At 36.4% G+C, this 23,798-nt stretch overlaps 1 protein-coding gene and 1 long non-coding RNA gene across 2 annotated transcripts in view; one reads left to right on the top strand and one right to left on the bottom strand.

The window, feature by feature from the left end:
- The window catches only part of C11H8orf34 (chromosome 11 C8orf34 homolog), a 483,892-nt gene that overhangs the window by 76,816 nt on the left and 383,278 nt on the right, over window positions 1-23,798 (bottom strand).
- LOC129493070 (uncharacterized) overlaps window positions 1-23,798 on the top strand; it is a 32,271-nt gene that overhangs the window by 4,070 nt on the left and 4,403 nt on the right. The window contains exon 2 of the long non-coding RNA XR_008661023.2: window positions 22,381-22,565. This is a non-coding gene — a long non-coding RNA (uncharacterized lncRNA). The remainder of the gene's footprint in view (window positions 1-22,380; window positions 22,566-23,798) is intronic.

Raw genomic sequence — 23,798 nt, forward strand, 5'->3', positions numbered from 1 at the left:
CACAGAATGTGGGAGGTTCATTCTCAGAGCTTCTTGCTCCTGACTAGAGCATGACTTGACCTCTCCAGCAGCCACTGAAAGGGCTTGGCACCAATGACTGTGACTCTATTCCTGGCCAGGAGCAGAACACACACCAAGAAATGTCATGCAGGGGCCATACATGACAGATCAAAGTGATTAGTCAATTTCAACAATATTGGAGGATGTTATTCACACATCAGAATCCTCTATCATGTTTGAAACCACGTTCCTCAATGAAAAACGGTTTTCAAAACACAATTTGTAGGACAGGGCCTATCTCAGTAAACTACATTAAATTCTAAAAGAGGGGCCGGGTGCGGTGGCTCACGCTTGTAATCCTAGCACTTTGGGAGGCCGAGGCGGGCGGATCACGAGGTCAGGAGATCGAGACCACGGTGAAACCCTGTCTCTACTAAAAATACAAAAAATTAGCCGGGCATGGTGGCGGGCGCCTGTAGTCCCAGCTACTCAGGAGGCTGAGGCAGGAGAATGGCATGAACCTGGGAGGCAGAGCTTGCAGTAAGCTGAGATTGCGCCACTGCACTCCAGCCTGGGCGACAGAGCGAGACTCCGTCTCAAAAAAAAAAAATTCTAAAAGAGGGTCACATAAAATGTAACTGAGGCTGGACTCCTAGTTTTCTGTTTTCCTTATGCTGTTACTCTGTAAATCTAGAAAGAGATACTGTACTACGTTAACTAGCGAAACAAATGCTAAAAACAATTTCTGTGATAACAAAGATCAAGTTCAATCCTCTCTTGAAATCTTATCTAACTCTTCCAATCTGTGGAAAGCTCTCCTATCTCTAAACTGACATTATGTATACACTCTACATCATACAATTTACTTAATGGTTTTCATCTTAGTGCATTTAGATAATTTTCCTAAAAGAACCATTATGTTTTTAAGGCTGAAACCATTTCACTTTCCACTTTTTTTCTACAAGGCTTCATGCAATCAGTTTAGTGAGAGGGGCCATGTTAACAACTTAATGTTTATTATCTCAGTTGATTAAAAAAGCAGGGTCAAGTTGTGTATTAAATTTAATATTCAGCACTCACAATCACATTTATATGATCCAAGAGTGCTCATTATTTACAAAACAGTGATCATTTCCTTTATCTACGAGAACATGTTTTCAATATTGCTATGTTATGACCATAAAATATGCTGTCATTTTCTTTTAAGCTTTCCTTCAAGAACAAAATAATGTGTGGCAATACAGAGCTTCACAAGATACTGCCTGTCATTTTAAAAAATCAACAACATTTTCTGGTGGATTGGGAGGAAATTAGATCCATACAATTCTCAAAAAGACCTATCTACAAATATATGGATGATTTCTTGATATTCAAAAAAACACAATTCAAGAGCTAACTAGAGAGAAATCCTGGCCTAAACATAAAAAATAAAGTTAAAATTAAGAAACATTTTTCCAACTCAACCAGTTGGTCTCTCATCTATGAATTATAGAATTCCACTGCTATTTTATATAAGAATGGGAGAAAAATTCCCCACATTAATTAAAGTCGGAAAATACCAATCACCCATTATATACACAACCCTATGGAAAACTCTCGAAGGATACAAATTCCCAGTACTTCCACTGCGCATCCACAACAAAGTTTGCTGGTGAGGCCCTAAAAGAAGTCACTTGTCAGTTTTTATAGCATCATTCTCTATATTTCCCATCTGGATTCTTAATATCAGTGGGACATGGTAAAAGTTTAACAACCAGTTCTCCAGAAGAAAATTAAGGCTCTTAAAGCATTTGTTGATTTCTGTGGAATAAATCCTCCCATAGGGCTGATTTCAAGGTACCAATGTGATGTCATTGTATAAAGTTGGGGAAAGATGGCCCTACCCAGCCAGGGAGCCATACCACCTGGTTCCAGCACAGTAGAACCAGGTCAAAGGGAAGGTCGCACAGGATGAGCAATGAACTTACAAGTGTAAGTCATGCCAGGGGACTAATTAGAAAAGTTTAACGAGTTGTTGGCTCATAGAATTTGAAGGCAGGGAAATTTAATTTAGTGAGACATCAGCACAAACAATCTGTGGAAGGTAAAAGGAGTCAAATTTTGATCACTCTAAATAAGGAAGAACTGGAAGAAATCTCTTAGAAGTTTAACAGAGATATGCTCCCTCTCTTAGAGGAAATCTTATTTTCTTTTAACTTGGAGAAGTTAAGGAGACGATGGAAGACTTCTTAATATTAGATGGCTGAGAATTCAACTGCTGTTAGAGTTCTCCACATTCTTTGAGCCTATGAGGCTGAAACTGCAATTAAACTAAAACATAAAAATCTTAATGCTTTCATCTTATGATCTGAAGAAAGTTCACGCATTGTGGGTATGTGTATATAGATGAATTTATACAAGAGATTTTGAGTTTATTTGTAATATAATAATTTTTAAAAATTCAAATATATAAGTATTTTATATTTTATAAATATAAATTTTACTATTAATTTCCCAAACGTCATAATAAAATAATTCATATATTTCTTATAACCCCTATAGTCTATCGTCAGGCTTAGAAGTGGTTTTCATTAGTTTGTTTGTTAAATTTTTTGTCTACTTTACTTAGTATGGCCAAATACTTCTCAAAGTAATTTCAGGTTTTTCTAACAACTATTGGTAAATCTATATTTCAAATAAATCCTAACCCACAGCGTAGGAGGCTGACTGTAGTTTAAGCCTCTTATCCCTCAATACTGTGTGGTGTATAAGAGTTTAACTTACTATTGAGATTCTATAAAAAACCACTTCACGCAACCTACATTTTTCTATTAAGACTCACCAAGTATTAAGTCCTTTAGCCTTTGCAGTGTTTTCAAGCACAGGGGGTGAACTGGTCCACTTGGTCCTTAAAGTAATTTAAAAATAACAATCCTTCTCTGAAACTTGTTGCTGTCCTGGCAGTCAACTCTAATGCCCCCCTTCAATATTAAGACAAGGTTCTACTTGAAATACCATGTAATTGAAATTACAAGCTCTGCGTTCTTGCTGGCAGTAAGCCAAAATATTTGAAATCAGCTTATAGTAAGCATATATTGAACTAAGAACTGTCATGTTACAATATGGGATTCATTATGGTCACTGTTCCAGTTTACCCAGGGGTCCACTAGTGTTAAACACAATGTGAATTTCCTAAAACTCTGAGATATTCAATAATAGAGTCCCTTTCCAGGTCCTTCTGCCTTCTTTGATAATAATGCTTTGTTTTGCTATTCTTTTGTGCACGGTGCCTTCCAGCTAGAATATGCTCAAACAATTTTGGAACAACAAAATACAGTGTAAAATCCACAGGCTTTAGAGTAAAAGAGAATATCTCTTAACTCCCAGTTTCAGCATTTATGAGCTCTGTGACTATGAATATGTTAATTTTTTAGAGCTTGTGTTTCCTAGTCTTAAAAAATGGAATTAACAACACCTGCCTGGTTGGAGCACTATAAAAATTAGAAATAATGTCTGTAAAGCTCCTAGAACAATGCGTGGACATGGGTGGACACTGAATTCAGGAACTTCGAGGATGACTAATTGATTCTAAGAAAGCATCATTTCCCTGAGCATTCCGATTCTCCAAAAGCAGTGTACCAAAGCAAATTAATCTCTATTCATGTGGATTTTAGACTTTCTGTTTGTGGATCACACACAGCTTTTTTTATTGTGGTAAAATACACATAACATAACATTTACCGTTTTATATTTTAAAGTTAAGATTGAATGACATTAAGTACATTCACAATGCTGTGCAACCATCACAACTATCTAACTATAGAAATTTTTCATCACCCCAAAAGAAAACCTCAAACCCATTAAATACTCACTTCCCTTTTTTCTTTCCTCCCTGGCCCCTAGAAAACCCTAATCTACTTTCTGTCTCTATGAATTAGCCAATTCTGGATATTTCATGTAAATGAAATCATAGAATATGTAAGCTTTTATGTCTGGCCTCTTTTACTAAGTGTAATGTTTTCAGTGTTCTTCCATGTTGCAGCATGCAATAGAACTCTATTTCTTATGGCTGAATAACGTTCTCTCATATAGTTTATCCATTCATTAGTTCATGTATGTTGGGTTATTTACAGCTTTTGGTTATTGTGAATAGTGTTGCTATAAACAGTTTTGTAAAGGTTTTTCCTCAAATACCTGCTTTCAACTGGTTTGGATATATTCCTAGGAGTGGACTTGGTAGACTATTTGGTAATTCTATGTTTCACAACATTAATTTTGTTCCCTTAAGAATTGCAAACTAGAAATTTTAAGTTAAATATAAATATGTCATATGACCCAGCAATTCCACTCCTAGGAATCTCCCATGAGAAACGAAAACATGTCCACAGAAAGATTTGCATAAAAATCTTCATAGCCACGCTATTAATACTAGCCCAGTATTAAAAACAATCCAAATGTCCACCAACTCATGAACAGACGTACAAAACATAGTGAATCCAAACATGGAATACTAGTATTCATCAATAAAAAGCAATAAACTACTTTTTCCTATGTAACATGGTCATACTGCAACATGGCTGCAACATGGATGAACCTCAAAAACATTATTTAAGTGAAAGAGGCCAGACCTAAAATAACATATACAGTATTATTCCATTTATATGAAATTTCTAGAATAGGCAAATGTATAGGAACAGAAAGTATATCAGTGGCTTCCTGGGTCTAAGAGCAGACATGGATATTATTAATAACTGTAAATAGGCATGAGGAATCTTGCTGGGGTGATGACAGTGTCTTCAAACTGCATTATGATGATGGTTTCACAACTCAGAAATTTTAAAATGTTTATTATATACTTAAAATGGGTAAATTTTATAATACCTAAATTATGCCTCAACAAAGTTGTAAAAGCAATTACATAGGAGAAAATGAAAAGTAAAAAAACATGCTATTCCTCCTTGTTACCCTTTGCTACTCTAAGTCTATAAATTCATCATCATGCTCAAGAAAAAGAGGTTTCTAACAGGTGTCCTTGTCATCTATCGAATTGTTCTCCACTCAAATTTAACTACATCAAGTCACCACCAGATTATTCCTCCTAATAATAGAGGAGCTGGACTTAAAGTCAATAGAAATCATGGCTGTGAATGAAATTACTCAGAGAGAGTGCGCAAGATGAGAACAAAATAGGGACCAGAAGTATTGGTTAACGTCAAAATTTTAGGGGAAGACAGGAAGATGTCTAGCAAAGAAGACTAAGATGGATGGTCAGGAAGCCAGATGATCAGAAGGGAACGGGGATCTATGAAGACAAAAGAAGCAGGACCTTCAGGAAGAAAAGGTGGTAATTAACCTTATCAATTTCCACAGAAGGATGAAATAAAATGAAGGCTGAAAGGAGTTCATTGGATTTTGATATGCAGAAATATATTTTCACTTTTGCAATGAATTAAAGAACTCGTTAGTGAGAAAGAAGCTGTGTCTTTCTTTTCTAAGATGTTGGTGAAAGGGCAGAAGACAGGTAAGGGCAATAGTAGCTAAAGGTGGAAAATGAAATCATTTGTACATTTGTTTGCCATTGAAAAATGCTTGAGAAAGTCCATAGTAGGACATTAGAAAGTAGAAAGAGAAGTGTTAAAAATACAGCAAAAGACAGAGAAGTACATTTTTAGAAATGTACAAGAGCAATCCTGGAACATGATAATTTAAACCTCTTCTGAGATTGGATGAAAACAAATGAGAGGGGCTGCTTACACAGATGAATACAGGCTTATGGATGTTAAAGGACTTTACACCTGAGGGACCCAAGTTTTGTTTGTTTTTACTTGCTTGCTAGTTTTATTTTTTCTTGAGAAGTAGGAGGCTAGGATCAGGTTTGGCATAATTGGTAGGGACAATAAGATAGATATTGCGGGCAGATTAAAACTGGACATTAGCAGCAAAGGAAGGCTAAATGGAGAGACATTGATGAAATGCGCTGTTCAGGGACTGGCTGGATAAGGCAGCCATAAGGAGGCAATGGCTTAGGGCCTGGAGTTCTTAGGGAAGTCAAAGAAGAGGAAGAGTGGGACTGATGGAGTTAGAAAATGAAAAGGAGGGTATTACCACTGACACACTGGAGTTCAAGTCCAGAAGAAGAACAAAACTAGGTTATGATAAGGTTACAGGTATGGCCACAGGCGTGAAGTATTGGGTGGAAGGTGTGGAAGAATACAATGTAGAAAAATTTTGGAGATAGAATGTTGGATAGATTGGTTATGTCATGTCAAAATCCTCAGTGACTGAGGAGTGTGAGTGCCGAATTGAAAATCTATAAACCTAAATGTCAATCAACAGATGAATGGATAAAGAAAACGTGGTACATATAAACAATGGAGTACTACTATTCATGTATACAAAAGAATGAGATCCAGTCATTTACACAGCATGGATGGATCTGGAGGAGATAATGTTGAGTAAAGTAAGCCAGGCACCAAAAGACAAACTTGGCATGTTCTCACTTATTTTTGGGAGCTAAAAACTGAAACAATTGAACCCATGGAGATAAAAGAGTTGAAGGATGGTTGCCGGAGGCTAGGAAGGGTAGTATGGGTTGGGGTGGAGGGAACTGAAGATAGTTTAATGGGTACAAAAATATAGTTCAAAAGAATAAGACCTAGTATTTGCTAGCACAACAGGGTGACTACAGTCAATAATAATTTAACTGTACATTTTAAAATAACTAAAAGAGTATAATTGAATTAATTGTAACATGGAGAATAAATGCTTGAGGTTATGAATACCCCATTTACCCTGATGTTATTATTGTGCATTGCACACCCATATGAAAACATCTCATGTATCCCATAAATATATCCACCTATGTACCCACAAAAACATAAACAATTTAAAAAATTAAAAATGAAATTTTTTTTTTTTTTTTGAGAGAGAGTCTCGCTCTTTTGCCCGGGCTGGAGTGCAGTGGCACAATCTCGGCTCACTGCAAGCTCCGCCTCCTAGGTTCGCACCATTCTCGTGCCTCACCCTCCTGAGTAGCTAGGACTACAGGCGCCCACCACCACGCCCGGCTAATTTTTTGTATAAAAATGAAATAAAATTGTTTATTTTTATTGGAAAAAAACTGTATCAGGTAATATGAATGTCAGAGGAAGAATTTTTTTATTTAACTTTTATTTTAAGTTCCGGGGTACATGTGCAGGTTTGTTATATAAGTAAACTTTTGTCACAGGGGTTTGTTGAACATGTTATTTCGTCACCCAGCTATTCAGCCCAGTACCCGTTTTTACTGATCCTCTCCGCACTCCCTCCCTTCACCCTCTGATAGGTCCCTGTGTGTGTTGTTCCCCTCTATGTGTCCATGCCTTCTCATCATTTAGCTCCCATTTATAAGTGAGAACACACAGTATTTGGTTTTCTGTTCCTGTATTAGTATGCTAAGCATAATAGCCTCCAGTTCCATCCATATTCCCAGAAAGGACATGATCTCATTCTTCTTTAGGACTGCATAGTATTCCATAGTGTATATGTACCACATTTGCTTTATCCAGTCTACCATTGGTGGGCATTTAGGTTGATTCCATGTCTTTGCTATTGTAAATATTGCTGCAATGAACATACGTGTTTTTATGACAGAACAATTTATATTCCATTGAGAATATACCCAGTAATGGGATTGCTGGGTCATGATATTTCTGTTTCTTGGTCTTTGAGTAACTGCCATGCTGTTTTCCACAATAGTTGAACTAATTTACACTCCCACCAACAGCATATAAGCATTCCTTTTTCTCTGCAACCCCACCAGTATCTGTTAATTTTTGACTTTTTAATCATAGCCATTCTGACAGGTGTGAGATGGTATCTCATTGTGGTTTTGATTTGCATTTCTCTAATGATCAGTGATATTGAGCTTTTTTTTCATATGCTTGTTGGCTGCATGTAGGTCTTCTTTTGAAAATTGTCTATTCATGCCCACTTTATAATGTTTCTTTTTCCTTGTAAATTTGTTTAAGTTCCCTATAGATGCTGAATATTAGACCTTTGTCAGATATATAGTTTGCAAAAATCTTTCTCCCATTCTGTAAGTTGTCTGTTTACTCTGTTGATAGTTTCTTTTGCTATGCAGAAGCTCTTTAATTTGATCCCATTTATCAATTTTTGCTTTTGTTGCAATTGCTTTTGGCATCTTTATCGTGAAATTTTTGCCTGTTTCTATGTCGAGAATGGTATTGCCTAGGTTGTCTTCCAGAATTTTTATAGTTTTGAGTGTCACATTTAAGTCTTTAATTCATCTTGAGTTAATTTTTGCAGATAGTATAAGGAAAGGATCCAGTTTCAATCTTCTGCATATGGCTATCCAGTTATCCCAGCATCATCTACTGAATAGGAAGTCTTTTCCCCATTGTTTGTTTTTGTCAGCTTTGTTGCAGATCAGATAGTTGTAGGTGTGCAGTCTTATTTCCGGGTGCTCTATTCTGGTATATGTGTCTGTTTTTGTGCCAGTACCATGCTGTTTTGGTTACTGTAGCCCTATAGTACAGTTTGAAGTCAGGTAGCATGATGCCTCCAGCTTTGTGGGGTTTTTGTTTGCTTGTTTGTTTGTTTCTTAGGATTGCCTTGGCTATTTGGGCTCTTTCTTGATTCCATGTGAATTTTAAAATATTATTTTCTAGTTCTGTGAATAATGTCATTGGTTGTTTAATAGGAACAGCATTGAATCTACAAACTGCTTTGGGCAGTAGAGCGATTTTAATGACATTGATTCTTCCTATCTATGAGCATGCGATGTTGTTTCATTTGTTTGTGTCATCTCTGATTTCTTTGAGCAGTGTTTTGTAATTCTCATTGTAAAGATCTTTCACCTGCCTAGTTAGCTGCATTCTTAGGTATTTTATTCTTTTTGTGGCAACTGTGAATGGGATTGTGTTGCTGATTTGGCTCTTGCCTTGACTGTTGTTGGTTTAGGAGTGCTACTGACTTTTGTACATTGATTTTGTATCCTGAGACTTTGCTGAAATTGTTTTTCAGCTGAAGGAGCTCTTCCAGCTTTTGCCCATTTGGTATGATGTTGGCTGTGGGTTTGTCAGATATGGCTCTTATTATTTTGAGGTATGTTACTTCCAAACCTAGGTTATTGAGAGTTTTTAACATAAAGGGGTTTTGAATTTTATTGAAAGCCTTTTCTGCATCTATTGAGATAATCATGTAGTTTCTTGTTTAGTTCTGTTTATGTGATGAATCACATTTATTGATTTGCATCTGTTGAACCAACCTTGCATCCCAGGGATAAAGCCCACTTGATTGTGGTAAGCTTTTTGATGTGCTGCTGGATTCAGTTTGCCAGTATTTTGTTGAGGATTTTTGCATCAACATTCATTAAGAATATTGTCCTAACGTTTTCATTTTTTGTTGTGTCTCTGCAAGGTTTTGCTATCAGGATGATGCTGGCCTCATAGAATGTTAGGGAGGAGCCCTTCCTCATTAATTTTTTAGAATAGTTTCAGCAGGAATGGTATGAGATTTTCTTTGTACATCTGGTAGAATTCAGCTGTGAATCCATCTGATCCTGGGCTTTTTTTGATTGGTAGGTTATTTATTACTGATTCAATATCAGAGCTTGCTATTGGTCAATACGGAGATTCAATTTCTTCTTGGTTCATTCTTGGGAGGATGTATGTATCCAGGAATTTATCCATTTCGTTTAGATTTTCTAGTTTATCTGCATAGATGTGTTTATATTATTATCTGATGGTTATTTGTATTTCTGTGGGGTAAGTGATAATATCCCCTTTGTTGTTTCTGATTGTGTTTATTTGGGTCTCTTTTCTTCATTAGTCTAGCTAGCCATCTATGTAATTTATTAATTTTTTCTAAAAACCAACTCCTGAATTCACTGATCTTTTGAATGGTTTTTCATGCCTCTGTTTCCTTCTTTCCTCTGATTTTTGTTATTTCTTGTCTTCTGCTAGCTTTGGGGTTGGTTTTCTCTTGGTTCTCTAGTTCTTCTATTTGCAAGGTTAGGTTGCTAAATTGAGATCTTTCTAACTTTTCAATGTGGGCATTTAGTGGTATGATTTCCCTCTTAACACTGCCTTAGCTGTGTCCCAGAAATTCTGGAACATTTTATCTTTGTTTTCATTAGTTTCCAAAAACTTCTTGATTTCTGCCTTAATTTCATTATTTACCCAAAAGTCATTCTAGAGCAGGTTATTCAATTTCCAAGTAATTTTACGGTTTTGATTGAATTTCTTAGTTTGGATTTCTAAATTGGTTGTGCTATGGTCCAAGACACTGGTTTTTATGATTTCTGCTCTTTTGCATTTGCTGAGCAGTGTTTTATTTCTGATTATGTGATCAATGTTAAAGTATGTGCCATGTGGTAATAAGAAGAATGTATATTCTGTTGTTTTGGGATGGAGAGTATTGTAAGTGTCTGTCAGGTCCATTTGATCCAGTGCTGAGTTCAGGTCCTAAATATCTTTGTTAATTTTCTGCTTTGATGATCTGTTTACAACTGTCAGTGCAATGTTGAGGTCTCCCACTATTATTGTGTGGAAGTCTAAGTTGCTTTGAAGGTCTCTCAGAACTTGTTTTATGAATGTGGCTGCTCCTATGTTAGGTGCATGTATATTTAGGATATTTAAGTCTTCTTGAATTGAACTCTTTACCATTATGTAATGCCTTTCTTTGTCTTTTTTTTTTTTTAATCTTTGTTGATTTAAAGTTTGTTTTGTCTGAAAGTAAGATTGCTACCCCTGCTTTTTTCTGTTTTCCATTTGGTTGTTAGATTTTTCTCCATGCCTTTATTTTGAGTGTATGGGTGGCACTGCATATGAGATGGGTCTCTTCAAGACAGCATACCAATGGGCCTTGGTTCTTTATTCAGGTGACCATTCTGTGCCTTTTAATTGAGGCATTTAGCCTGTTACCAAAGGATTTTTACTTAGAGATGAAAATGAATGACCAGGAAGTTGCAGTGGAGAGCTATGATAAACAATACTGCCTCTCATAACTGTGGCATGAAAAAGTAATGAATATTTGCATAAAAGAACAAGTGATAAATGCCTGGGAAAAAGGTTTCTATTAAGGACAGAAAATGGAAGCAGCAATGGACAAAGAAGTTAAAGATATGGAGCAATTTATTTTCCATCAAATAATAATTTAAGCTAAGAGTTTTAAGGGCATACTGCCTTAGGCAGAGCTTTCCAACCGTGTTCTAGAAGCATGTTTTAGACACGCCTTGGAGATACTAAGACCTTATAGTTTCCAAAGCCATCCTGAGTTAAACTAAATCCTATTACGTATAGTTGTACTGACACTATGGCCACAATGATGATAATAATATTATAGCATACTCAAACATTTAATTTGGAGCTACTCTTATTTAGTTAGATAAAAAGTTAAATTTCTAAAGAGATTAAAGGTCAAAAAATGAAAATTACTCAGATCCACATTATCCAATGACCTCAGCCTAATAATTGGATGCATGGGAGGTACCTAAGACACAGGACTTCCCTCTTTAAGTGCAGTTAAAAGAACTACAATGTGACATTTGAAGTATACCATTATATTCTACTTATGACACTAACCATTTGGAAAAAGTGGCCAATGAATAAAAGGACACCTAAAAGTTCTCAGGGTGATTTTTCCTCCTTCAGTTCAATCTACCAAGCATTTATTGAGTATCTCTTCTTCTTGGCACTGGGCTAGGTACTGAATATCTTGAGATGAACATGACTTGTTTGATAAAAATTATGTTTCATTTTATTGTATTATATTGATTTATTATAAATATATTCTAGTGTTGATAATCACAGAATCTACATCATGGAACTCTCTGAACTCATATCAAACAAGGGTAAAATAATTTGATTGAAGATTTTGCAAGCTACACTGCCACCTATTTGCTAAAATTCTAAAGGACATTCAGAATAAACCTAAAGGAATTCTAGTTCTATATGATTGGGAGTGCCATTCTCTCTGTGCTTCATTTCACATCTTTAAAATGGAGATGATAATAATACTAACTTCTAGGTTTGTTGAAATAATAAAAAGCATTTTAGCAATGCACTTACAAATGTTAGTTATTGATTTTTGAAAACCAGCCACAGACCTGGACAGTTTGCCTTGCTACAGTCTATTTTACTGACAGCATGAAAACACATCAAAAGTCGACTATTTGACATTTGCACATCATGGCTGAGCAAAGGCTTAAAACCACAGATAAAATGAGTATGTTATGCTTTAACTTGTAACATACAAAACATGATTTATTAAGTTTCTTTGCTTTCCTTTTATGTCAACAGCTCTATGAAAAAGCCATTGGTCTAAGAAATGTAGAACATCAGCTTTCTGTTGACTAGCAGGAAACCAGTCAACAGTGGAATAAGGAGGCTTTCTGAAATGTTACTGGGATGTTGTTGAACCTAAAGTCACGAGCTAACTACATTCTTTAGAATCAGCCTTCAAAGACAGAATTTAAATTGGGCAGTTTCACAAAAAGGGGGAAAGAGGAAATTTGGTGTTTTACAAATTTGGATTAGGACTAATGTAGTTAAGATTTAATGTTCATTAAAAGAATAAGTGATAGAATTGGCTAGGGTCCACTCCTGAGTGTAAAACACTTTCTCATAAATTTCTGAAAATTTTTATTTATTAATGACATTGGATTTATTTTTTCTTTTCTCTCTCAAGTTAGACACACTTGCAAATCATTTAAAGTATAAAAAATTATAACTGTGGCCTCCTATATCTAATTTTATGAGTCTTGAAAAAGTTTAATGACATTATTTAACATAAGTAAATGTTTTGCTACTTGACCAAAGCAAACATGATTTTTAGGCCCTTAAAGGCATTCAACATCTCCAATATAGATGCCTTTGCAAAGAAAATACTTTTATAATTCTCTAAATTATTAAGCCCCAAAGATGCTTACTAAAAAAGACAAAACATTCACATGATGCGAAAGGAACAGACAGCTATGTGTTATTGTTAATGCTCCATAAGAAAATAGGGTAAACACTGAGATTTCAGAGCAGTTTGAATGGGTAATTTCAAAGTTTGTTTACAGCAGGGCAATTCTCATGTTCAAAGCAAACCTTACACATAAATCTTGTGTATAAGACAGATACCATTGAAACTGCTCCCTGAAGTCCAGGTATATACTCCCTGGCCTCCAGAAACTAGTGGGAAAGTGATCATTTGAATCCCATTAGTGCCCCAAGGTGGGCCACCAGGGCTTTGGAGTGTGACAGATAGGTTCCAATCATACCTACACCATTAACTGTAGTTACTTACCTTCTCTAAAACTTAGTTTTTCCATCTAAAAATTAAGATAAACTTACCTCACAAAGGGGTTGTATAATTTTAAATAAGTTAATGTAAGTAAGGCCTTAATTTCAATTATTTCATGTGATTATAGCAGAGTTCCTGCTCTTTCAGGGGAAGTATATAGTCTAGGAGAGCTGTGGGCCATTCACAATTAGTTTCCCCACCTGTATCTCTATCAATATCTACAGCAGTAAATCTCAAGAAAGGTCTGGCCACCCAGAGTGGCAGGTATCCCACTACCCACCAGATGGGAACTCCTGGGTTGGACAGTCATGTGGACAAATAACAGTGCAGCAGAGATGTTAACATGATGAGTGTGACCACCTTAACCCAGGCTGGGAGCAGAAGGAAGGATGAAGGATGGTGTGCAGCTTCCTAGGTTATTAACTAGGAGAAACAGTGGTGATATCCTGTAGGAAGAAGTTTCTACAATGATGACAATGAGGTGGGGCACCGGCCAGAAGACAGGAATGGAAACCGAAAGGGATCTGGAGGTGGAAGTTGTGTTGGGAATAGAAAAGACTGCAAGCAAAATTTGAATCGAGTATATTCATTCATATTGTCATCTCCCAGGAATGCAGTCTAGTGAGGCAAATCCACCAAAGTATTATTGATTTCCCCACGTCGATCACTGACTTGGCCTCAAGTGGTGAGGCCACAGGAACACACAGGTGTCAGGAAATGCACCCGTGGCAGAGGTTAATGACTTCCACTTCCAAGGTCTCCCTACTGTCTGCTTGCATTTGACTGTCCTTAGGCTGCAGGTTCTTCAGGCTGAGATATTCTTGTCACTTTCTCCTGGAACAACAGACTCTACATGGCCATATCTCAACTTTTGTGATCTCCAAGTACAGGCGTCTACTAGTTCTTGATTACCTTTTCTTGATATCATTTGAAGTTTGTCTCCTTCGCTAATGAACCCTTTATATTTCTTCTTCGATTAGGTGATCTTTCCAGAAATTTCTTTTTTAAAGTATGCTTGTATTCTCACTACTGGAATGCAAATACTTTCTTGATAAACATAAAAAACCACTAGTGAAACTTAAAAAGGAAATGACAAGTTTCAGAAATTCTGATTTAAGTAAAATAAATACAGACATCTGATTCACAATTCTTGAGAAATACAAATACTTTTTTGTAATTGTGACATTGTGGAGAGATATTTACTTACTTACTTACAGATTACTCAGCTTCCTTTTTTCCCAAGAAGTTTGGTTATTTCTGAAACTAGATGTCCCAATATTCTGAACAAAATAACTGGAAGTTAAGATTTCAATTCTGTCTTCTAATTTATAAGATTCTTGTGAATATGATTTAAGCTTTCTTTAAGAAACTTTATAAAAATCTCTAGATGAAATACTTTCTGTGTAAGCAAACTAAATAATCTCTAGAAGCTGATGAATAGTTTTTTGTATTCTGGGAAAAGGTCTCCCAAGCTTTTCTTGAAATATTGAAATGCTAAATCTGCTCTTAAAAAAAAAATCATATAAGAAGGCATGCTTTAGAACAGCTAGTTATTGTATGATGGTTAAACTCTTTGATTTTGCAAAAGAAGAACAAAAGGAAGGACTTTATCTACTTTAAACATGTAAAACTACAATAACTAAAACAGAAATAACATATAAGTTAATGGGGCTAACTCTCCATTGCCTAGATGATAATGGTTAACTTAGTGCAGCCTACATTTGGCAGGCGTGGAGTAGGTACAATCCTGGCTCCCCAGGCTTACAAACTGAGGGATTTAAAGCAATCTATTACATCTCCCTCAATCTTAGTTTTCTCATGTATAAGTTGGTTAATAATTACAATCTGCTCGCAAACAAAATGGGATAATGTTTGTACAATGCCTGGTAAAAATTAAACATTTAATAAATATTAGCTGTGACAATATTATACACAGTAATTAAGATGAAAAGAAAAAGTTCAAATTAATAAAGAAGGGATGAATTATCAAAAACAAATGACACTAATAAATTGTTTCTTTTTTTTTGGTGAGACAGAGTCTCACTCTGTTGCCCAGGCGGGAGCACAGTGGCATGATCTCAGCTCACTGCAACCTCCGCCTCCAAGGTTCAAACAGTTCTCCTGTCTCAGCCTCCCAAGTAACTGGGGTTACAGGTGCCTGCCACCATGCCCAGCTAATTTTTTGTATTTTTAGTAGAGATGGGGTTTTGCCATATTAGCCAGGCTGGTCGCAAACTCCTGACCTCAGGTGATCCGTCTGCCTCAGCATCCCCAAGTGCTGGGATTACACACCCAGCCTCTAACAAATTTTATTTGGAAATACATTGTTAAACACTTGCCTCACAATAACCACCAAAATAAACTGGCAATTGATTGAAGAATTCCAAGAGGAAAATGTGAAGAACTTTTAGGTAATATTTGTCTAATATTGGAGAGAAAAAACTGTATAAAATGAATGGAAGAAATTGGAAAGATAAAAATATAGCTTCTCTATAATAAAAATCTATTATAACATTAAAAGACAAGAGAAAAATTGCTAAAAATTATTTGCCACAATATGAAATGATACAAGTCATTATTTTTAATACATGATAAATACCAACAAGTCAATAGGAAAATAAGCTCTCCGAAAGAAATATGGCCAGGAGCACAAAAAAACATTAAGAAGTCTAATAAATATATGTAAAAATTATTTATTAGTGATTAAAGAAATTCACTGGTAAAGCAGGAAATCCAACTTCAAGGACAGAAAATTTCATTTTATATTTATCAACATGATGAAACAATTTTGTGGGATTTTTACTTTTCATTTATAGATTTTAAGAGAATACTTAATTCTGGCAAGAGTTTAGGAGTTTCCTGGTAAATATGCCGAATGGCCTTCCTCTGGAATGTATCAAGAACTTTAAAATTGTTCGTATACTTTAACCCTTTAAGGACTTCAGCCTGAGGAAAACATTGAGACACTAACTGTGATTTTTGTTCTCCAAAGCATTACTTTCAAGCCTCAAATCTCAGAAGCAATCTAAACCAGTGTGTCCCAACACCTTCACATCAAAACAAATAAAGGAAATAATAATATTTGTACAGTACACAGAGAACCCAGAATAGGCTGCTTGCACGGAATGAAAGTTCAACCAGTTACCAGAAGGACTGGAACGCCGAGGTCCCAGCATATCTGTCACCAATCCCAATGATCAGTAGCCTGGGACAAACTATTTGGGAATATCCAACCTAAATAGCCTAACATTAAATCACGTATGGCAACTCTATGTTATGATTTAACACCAAAATTAAAGTCTTAAACTTTTAAAAGGTGAATAATAAGAAGCTACTTGGTCTAATTGGTACTAAAACAGATAAGGCTGCAATAATGCACAGCCATTAGAATTAGACTAATAGAGAAGTTTTATGTAAGAATATGCTTATTGCATTTAGCTTGTAAGATAGATGTAATTTTTTTTTTAACTTTCAGAATAACAAAACCATAGTGGGAAAAAAGAATATGCTTATGATGTAAAGTAAAGCAGAATGTAAGGCTTTTTATATTCAATTTTAAAAAGAGTTTAATTTCTGAAAAAGGAATTTTCATTCAATATAACCTAACAGTCAACATCCTTTCAATATAAACATATAAACATAATCATTTTCCAAATGTTCTTTTAATATACATATTAGGTCAACATAATATCAGGAATATAAAATATTTTTTCCGTTTGAGTCAGCACACTTTTCAGATTCAGAACACAAATATGGTCACTTTTTACAATAAGCAGAAATATGATCTTGATTAGATGAATGTGGATAAAAGGTAAAAAAGAACCCTGCAAATGTGTAAGCCTCTGTAGGGAAGCACCCAAAATCCACCATTTTATGTCATCTATGTAGTTTTCGTAGCTGAAGAAGGAGAGGAACATGTAAAGGAAACTCCCTTGCGGGTAATTTAAAGTTTTTCCACTTCCACAAGGGATTGGGTATTAATGTGTTTCCCAGCACACATCCTGCACAAGTCATAGTCAGAGCTATAAGGCTTTACCTCAAAACACAAACATAATCCATATTACTTTTTTTCTCTTCAGCCCACGTCTATTGCAATCTAACGAAATCTGCAGCAGGTGACAATCACTTTAATAAAGAATTAGCAATAACTTCAAAATACTGAAAATGTAAAAATATAGTTTCCTTTTTGCTCATCACGTTCAGAACTAAGAGACTCATGACTGGGATCTCATGTATGACATCTCATGAGATGTCATACATCTCTTTGGGCATTATTTACCTAGAAATTAATTATACTTGTTCTGCATCAATGTATATTAGACCACACTCCCTTCCCATTATTTTAAAAATTAAAGGCAGAATTTAACTGATACCACAAAATAATGTCATACTTTTATTAATGGAGAAACAGTAAAATTATGTAAAGGGATTGAATTAATTACCAAAACCATAATCAATGTTTAAACATTGATTATGTCACACTTTATCATTTCAGGCCATTTTTTCCCTATGCAAATGTAACATTTAGAAGTTACATTTTCAAACTCATAGATGTTTTAAAAAATAATATTTGCATAGGTCTGGGCAAATATTTTCATCTTTAACATGTCAGAAATCAACAGACCTGAAATGTCAAAAGGAAAAATCCCACCAGATCCCAAAATTTGGTTAGATAACTTGCCTACTATAGCACTTAATTTTGAGCAGCTTTATTGGCATCTTAGCCGATGAGTCATAAAAGCCAAGTGAAATTCCACAGGCCAGAAGGAAAAAGAAATAGCAAAAACCTTTAGGATTGAGCAAAATAGGTACTAGTCACTGTTCTTTAACATAAATTTCATTGCTACAATTAGCCGCCAGCAATTTGCCAAAACTATCTTTCAAGGGACAAAATTCATCAAAATTTATTGCTTCTATTTGGTGAGATTATAATGAACATTCATTTCTTTTTCATTTTGCAAGAGTACAAGTTGAAATATGTTTAATCTTAATTCCATAAATGCTAGCTGTGTGCCTAGTTTTCCATTATAGACGTACAATGCAAGAAAAATTGCAAGTTGTTCATTAATTCATTCACTCAACTTTGCTTCTATTGCTCAACTATTTAAATCAATTTACATAAAATCACAAACCCTCTAAAATATGTGCAACAATTTATGTACCATAAAATTATACCTGAGTATGAAAAATAATCTGGAACATGTTTTATTGGAAACATTTAAAATGTTAAGTTGTGAGTATGATGAAAGAGACAAAATGTTTCTGTGGGCAGGGTTGTGTGTACAGTGTAGCAATATTAATAAGAAAGAAGATATAAAGCAGGAGTATGTATAGTTAAATACATAATGTAAAGGTCCACTAAAGAACTATTCCTCACCCATATTTTATACAGGAATTATATGAGTACAATTTTTTATGCTTCCTGTCAAGCCTAAGTGATAATTTTATAATTTTATTTCTTTCAAATGTATAGCTTTTTAAAAATTATTTTTGACAAATCTCACCTGGAATCAAATGTATAGATCTTTTTATGCATGCCTTACAACAGAAGAGGTAAAGATCTGGAAAAGAAGAAATGCAATAGAGGAATGAATCTCCAAGAAGACACAGTATTTGGCCTGAAAGTAGTATGTATGTTTCTGGAGAAAAGAAATAAAAGGCATTTGTGCAACTTGCATATTGAGAAATGTCATATGACTTCAGCAGATTGCCAAAGGTTCTTTAAGTCTTAGCAGGCAATGTTTATTGTGTATAATTGAATTCCTCTTTTAACATAATTCCCAAAAGTATCCAGGACTTATTATAAGAGGATTCCACTCTGCTAATTAACATTCAGTCAGTGAATAGAAATACAGGAGTGACTCTGATGACTTATGTACTGCATTGGCCAAATAAAAAAAATTAAAAATTAACAAAAAGTAATTCATCTAATTCTTTCTAGTAAAAAGAAATTCATTTAGGAGCAATGCTCTTGCTGTCCAATCTTTCTGAAATTATACATCAGTTGTATGTGTTAGAGAAGACACATGTGTAGATGCTTCATCTTCATGTTTTCCAATTATAGTTGTGAAAAGTATATTTGCATCTTATCCAAATTCATTATTTTTTAAGTTTCTATCCATGGGACCTTGGGAAATATGGCATATGTGAGAAATTTCAATGTCACACAATCAGATGCAAACTTCACTACTTGTGAGTAGAAGTAGAAAGAATCAGGAAGTGTGAAAAGGGTAAAAGCCATTCATTTGTTCCTACAGCAACAATAAACAGAATGTTGCATATACTAATCAACAAAACACAGTGATATGGTTTGGCAATGTCCCCACTGAAATCTCAACTTGAATTGTATCTCTCAGAATTCCCACATGTTGTTGGAGGGATCCAGGGGGTGGTTATTGAAACATGGGGGCTGGTGTTTCCCATGCTATCCTTGTGGCAGTGAATAAGTCTCATGAGATCTGATGGGTTTATCAGAGGTTTCCACTTTTGCTTCTTCCTTATTTTCTCTTGCCACTGCCATGTAAGAAGTGCATTTCACTGCCTGCTATCATTCTGTTCCCAGCCTTGGTTATGTTTTTATCAGCAGCATGAAAACAGACTGATACAGTAAATTGGTACCAGTACAGTGGGGCATTGCTGAAAAGATACCTGAAAATGTGGAAGCGACTTTGGAACTGGGTAGCAGGCAGAGGTTGGAACAGTCTGAAGGGCTCAGAAGAAAACAGGAAAATGTGGGAAAGTTTGGAACTTCCTAGACACTTGTTGAATGGCTTTGCCCAAAATGCTGATAGCAACAATGGAAAATAAAATTCAGTCTGAGATGGTCTCAGATGGAGAAGAGGAACTTGTTGGGAACTGGAGCAAAGGTGACTCTTGTTATGCTTTAGCTAAGAGACTGGCAGCATTTTGCCCCTGCCCTAGAGACTTGTGGTACTTTGAACTTGGGAGAGATGATTTAGGGTATCTGGAGGAGGAAATTTCAAAGGAGCAAAGCATTCAAGATGTAACCTCGGTGCTGTTAAAGTCATTCAGTTTTATAAGAGAAGCAGAGCATAAAAGTTTGGAAAATTTTGTAGCCTGACTATGTGATAGAAAACAAAAACCCATTTTCTGGGGAGAAATTCAAGTTGACTGCAGAAATTTGCATAAGTAGCAAGGATCCTAATGTTAATCCTCAAGACAAAATGTCTCCAGGCTATGTCAGAGAACTTCCTGGCAGCCCCTCCCATCACAGGCCCCAGAGGCCCAGGAGGATGGGCTGGGCCCAGGGTCCCTACGCTGTGTGCAGCTTAGGGACTTGGTGCCCTGTGTCCCACCTGCTCCAGCCATGGCTGAAAGGGGCTGACGTACAGCTCAGGCTGTAGCTTCAGAGGGTGGAAGCCCCAAGCCTTTGCAGCTTTGTGGTGTTGAGCACGTGGGTGCACAGAAGTCAAGAATTGAAGTTTGGGAACTTCTGCCTAGATTTCAGAAGATATGTGGAAACGCCTGGATGCCTAGGCAAAAGCTTGCTGCAGGTGCAGGGCCTGCATGGAGAACCTCTGCCAGGGCAGTGCAGAAGGGAAATGTGGGGGTGGAGCCCCCACACAGAGTCCCTCCTGGGGCACCACATAGTGAAGCTGTGAGAAGAGGGCCACGATCCTCCAGATCCCAGAATGGTAGATCCACTGACAGCTTGTGCCATGCTCCTGGAAAAGCCACAGCCACTCAACACCAGCCCATGAAAGCAGCCAGGAGAGAGGATGTACCCTGCAAAGCCATAGGGGTGGAACTGCCCAAGACCATGGGAACCCACCTCTTGCATCAGTGTGACTTGGATGTGAGACCTGGAGTCAAAGGAGATCATTTTGGAATTTTAAAATTTGACTGCCCCGCTGGATTTTGGACTTGCATGGGCCCTGTAACCCCTTTGTTTTGACCAATTTCTCCCATTTGGAATAGCTGTATTTACCCAATACCTGTACCCCCATTGTATCTAGGAAGTAACTAGCTTGCTTTTGCTTTTACAGGCTCATAGACAGAAAGGACTTTCTTTGTCTCAGATGAGACTTTGGACTGTGGACCATTGGATTATTGCTGAAATTAGTTAAGACTTTGGGGGACTGCTGGGAAGGTGTGATGATGGGGGCCAATCTTTACTGTGCCATTCTCGTGATAGTGAACAAGTCTCATGAGATCTGATGGGTTTATCGGGGCTTCCACTTTTGCTTCTTCCTCATTTCCTCTCTCTGCTGCCATGTAAGAAGTGTCTTTCCCCTCCCGCCATGATTCTGAGCTCTCCCCACCCATGTGGAGCTGTAAGTCCAATTAAACCTCTTTTTCTTCCTAGCCTTGGGTACGTTTTTATCAGCAGCGTGAAAATGAACTAATACAACATCTGGCAAGATTAAAAATAATCAAATTTACCTCCAATCTAGCTCAGCAGACACTTTATCAAGATAATTCCAGAATTACCAGAGTCTCTAACTTTTGGATTAAGCTTGTCACAGATATTTTTTTCTTAGACATATACATTTTTCCCTTTTGCTTTCTTTCTCAGTAGTTTCCCCATCCCAGGACCTCTTTTCATACTGCTGTGGTTTCTCAGAGTCCTCCAATTCCGAAAAACCTGAGCAAGGCTTATCTCTTACGCTGAAATGTACGGATCCCTTTCTCTCATGAAAAACTACCTGTTCTGATCCAGTCCCCTCAAACTGTTGCTTTTCACTATGTACTTAATCCAGCAAATAATTCTACCTTTGATATTGGTGCCCAGGCATGGTGGCTCACGCCTGTAATCTCAGCACTTTGGGAGGCTGAGGCGGGCAGATCACTTGAGGCTGGGAGTTTAAGGCCAGCCTGACCAACACGGTGAAACCTCATCTCTACTAAAAATACAAAAATTAGCTGGGTGTGGTGGCGTGCACCTGTAATCCCAGATACTAGGGAGCCAGAGCCACGAGAATTGCTTGAACCCAGGAGGCAGAGGTTGCAGTGAGCTGAGATCACACCACTGCACTCCAGCTTGGGTGACAGAGTGAGACTCCATCTTAAAAAAAAATAAAATAAAATGAAAAATAAAAAAAGATATTGGCTACTGATAATAGCCTAATACTTATCCCCTTTTCATTACAGGTGTTAACAGTGATTCTGCGCCTAAATACAAATTTGCAAATAAGTGCCAATTGTATGGATCCCAACAAGTTCTATGAAAGACAGTTTGGGCACTGGGAACCATGAGGTTTTGTCCTGCCCTGTCTGTGTGACCTGGGACAAATCACAAGATCTTTTGGAAGCTCAGTATGCTCATCTGAAGCTAAGTAAGCACTACTTCACAGCAAAGTGGTCAGGATAAGGAGATAAGCCACAGAAATGACAAAATTCAGACACCATTGGTATAGAATATGTGAAGCACTTAATAATTAAAAAGTGCTGTACAAATATGTGATATCATCCTAGTCAAATTTATGTATTTCCCCAAGTAGATAAAACTCTCCAGGAGGAGAATATACCAAAAGCATAACTTTTAGTAAACCCTGGGCATTTTAGGAAACTTTTTTTATAGAAGTCTTTTTAATTTTCTTTTCTACTTTAAGTAAGAAATGATGACCAGTTACATAAAATCTTATGAGAGTCAGATTATAATGAGCTAGTCATTACTGACTAATGAATATAATAACTTAAAAAATTTACAATGAAAAAACAAAAAAGTCAGTAAGATATTTACTATCAATGGTCTTTCTTAGTTATCTTCATCTTCCCTTTACACCCATATGTTTATTTAATACTTTTACAGCAAAATAGATTTTTTAAGATAAAGGAAGCTCCTTCCTGTAATCCCAGCACTTTAGGTGGCCAAGGAAGGAGGATTGCCTGAATCCAGGAGTTCAAGAGCAGCCTGGGCAACATAGCTAGATTCTGTCTCTACAAAAAAATAAAATTTTACCGGGTGTGGTGGTGCACATCTGTAGTCCTAGCTACCCAGGAGGCTGAGGTGCTGAGGTGGGAGGAATGCTGGAGCCCAGAAGGTCAAGGCTGCAGTGAGCTGTGATAGCACCACTGAACTCAGCCTGGGCAACAGAGCTAGACTCTGTCTCAAAACAGAAAAAAAATAAGAAAGCCATAGCAATTACGCAATCCAAAATCATTGACATTAAGTGTTCATCAATCATTGATCTAAAATAATGTATTATATTTATGAAGCTAAAAGGTCATAATCAATACCTGCCTGTTTGGTATTTTCTTTTCACAGTTGTCTTTTTGTTGGTTTACTAAATGGCTTTACCTGACAAATACCGTTTTAACCTGCATAGGCTGTATATATACCAAGAGACAGTCCAGAAAAGAGAGAGCAGAGAGGGAGAGGGAAATTCCAGAAGAACGACTTGCTTATTTGGAGGAGGATAAAACTTCAAATATAAATGTTGCCTCCACATCACTTAAATATTCACAAAATATTCAAGAAATATTCCAAGCACAGGGTAAGCCACTAGGAAAAAACAGTTTCCAAGAGTCTGTTCCCCACTTATTAATATACAATATTCAACATGGAA

Source organism: Symphalangus syndactylus, chromosome 11 (genome assembly GCF_028878055.3).
Source record: "Symphalangus syndactylus isolate Jambi chromosome 11, NHGRI_mSymSyn1-v2.1_pri, whole genome shotgun sequence".
NCBI classification, from domain to species: domain Eukaryota; kingdom Metazoa; phylum Chordata; class Mammalia; order Primates; family Hylobatidae; genus Symphalangus; species Symphalangus syndactylus.